This window comes from Centroberyx gerrardi, chromosome 16, assembly GCF_048128805.1.
Source record: "Centroberyx gerrardi isolate f3 chromosome 16, fCenGer3.hap1.cur.20231027, whole genome shotgun sequence".
Lineage (NCBI taxonomy): Eukaryota > Metazoa > Chordata > Actinopteri > Beryciformes > Berycidae > Centroberyx > Centroberyx gerrardi.
Window position 1 is genome coordinate 26748707 of NC_136012.1, and position 2500 is coordinate 26751206.

The following is a 2500-nucleotide window of genomic DNA, read 5'->3' on the forward strand; positions in this document are numbered from 1 at the left end:
AACTGATTTCCCTTTGATACGACTACAACTTGATTTTATTATTTTCATTTATTATTTCCATTATCATGTAGGTTTGGGGATCGGGAAGTGGGGGGGGGTGGGGGGTGGAAAAGGGTATGATTAGATGTAGTGTATATGTTCTTGACATTGTTGTTTTTATACCGCCCATAAAATAATTTTAAAAAAACCTCCCTGGAAAGAAAAAGAGGACAATAAAACCACACAGCATGGATCAGTCTGACTGGCTGCCTTACAAAGCTCCTGAAGCTCTTGATCTTAGAAAATCAATAAACTGAGACCTGCACTATGTACTCGGCGCAAATAATTTACTTGTCGAAACCTGGAGGTGTTTAGTTTGAGGAGAATGGAAGGCGGTTGTTATTGTTGGATTCCATTTTGTTTTATCTTAATGAAGTGCGTTTCGGCAGACTGGCGCTCCGTCTCTCACCCACACACTCTGACAGACACACTCAGGCCTTGTGCGGTATAATTAACTCACTAACGGCGGTATCAGTCTCTCCTCATACCTGTCCGGCATAATAAACTTTAACATTTTTTTCCAATTTACAGTCTGTTGATAGCAGAGGCCGCCAAATATGTACTGTAAAAAAACTGACTGGCTAACCAAAACACAAAATAAATGTTTAGATTTGGTTTGTTGACAGCTGAGAAATATGTGACTCGGTTGGGAATTTCCAAGTGTTGGCTCTGATAGTGTGTATTTCCTAGTTAGAGAAGAAGACGAGAGAGAGAGAGAGAGAGAGAGAGAGAGAGAGAGGTAAAGCCAGACAGACAGACAGACAGACAGATTGTACATATGGATAGAGGGAGAGAAACAAAAGTCCTCTTGAAGATAGTTAAGAGGAAGATAAACTTAATCAAAGACAGAACAAGACTGACAACTACAAGATAATGAAAGGACGATGGCTCTTCAGTGCGGCTGACATGACGCTGTTATTAATTTTGAACTCGGCTGTATCAGTCTCCTGCAGATAGTCGGTGTACTCTCATCATGATTTTTTCCCCCCTGTTTATTTATCCAGGGAAGATTGACTGAGCACCATGCTCTTCTCCAGTAATGCCCTGCTTCATATTCATGCAGATACACACATTCATTGTCATGTTTCACTTGTTTATCATTACTGTTTTTTGCTGTAATTTGCTTCTGTTTTATCACTGAGCAAATTAACTTTACTAAACTAAACTGAGCTGAACTAAACATACATTTGCAAAAATTAGAGAAACGCTGAACATGTTCTGGTGGTACACAAATCATCTGCATGCCCAGTAAACAAACCGACTCGGAGCGTTTTGCACCTCACTCTGACTTCTTTTGGTTTTTGAATTGAGCACCTGCAGCCTCTAATTAAAAAAAATACACTAAATGCAAATACATTTTAGGCTGTTTCCGCCTTTTTTGGTGCCAGCGGAGGGCAGAAGCAGCTAGCTGCAGCGTCCCTGCTAAGATAATTGAAATGGCTCTTGAAGTGGCAAAACAAGGCTTTAATCAAGACTTTAATGAGAAAACTTGCATGCAACATAATACATAATCATAATAAACAAAGCCAAAATACAGAAAACTTCATGAAAATGATGAGAAAAGCAATGGAAAGAGCAGTCGAGGCCTACCAGTGTTTGGAAAGTGGATACCAGTGTTTGTGGGACAGGCAGCCATGTTGGAAGAGTGACAGTGGGTGGTCTCTCCCTCTTTTCCAACATAATTTCAACCCCCTATCGCCACACAGAAATACTGTTTTCTCTTTGTAACCGCCGGTAACCACAAACATTCAGTAACAAAGCTCAAATGACCAGGAGAGGAGAAAACGAGCGGAGGAGAGTCTGTCTGTTCAAGTTCAGCAGGTTTCTCTCAGATAAATGAAGACCTTGAACCATCTGAACCTGCAGTCTGAAGGGACTGTGAAAAAAAAAAAGTGGAAAATTACACAGTCTCTCTTTTAGGATTCAGACGGCTCTTTTAGCATCGTCATAAATCGAGGTTCGACTTCACACGCGGACGTCAGATAGCAGATAAATAAAACACCAGGCCGGACAGAGATTTATAGTGTTGGAAAGGTTAAACACACACAGCCTCACAGTGAGAGTCCAGCAGATATAATACATCACACCACCCACACACAGTATATGGCATTTGGCTGGATATTATTCATCCAAAGCACCTTGGATGTTGCGGCAACACGAGTGCGTACATTTTAAACACTCTACATATCACTCTACATATACATTCAGCATTAGATTACCATGCGTAGTGAGGCATACAGCAGTTTGGCGCGATAGAGAGGGATGGGGAGAGTCTGGGAGCGCAATGGGAAAACATACCATTAGATAGTAGTACTGACTGGGATGGAATATAAGTTGTTAGTAATGTGAACCATTGATCTGAACCATAGTTCCTGAGGCTAAAGTGGCGTGCTGTAGGCGTCACACTAAAGACAACAAAGCTCAAAAATGAGGAAATCAAGGAATACCACATTAGGAGATA

At 41.1% G+C, this 2500-nt stretch overlaps 1 protein-coding gene across 1 annotated transcript in view; it reads left to right on the forward strand.

Annotated features, from left to right (window-relative positions):
- The window catches only part of fat2 (FAT atypical cadherin 2), a 109172-nt gene that overhangs the window by 62658 nt on the left and 44014 nt on the right, over positions 1-2500 (forward strand). The window lies entirely within an intron of this gene.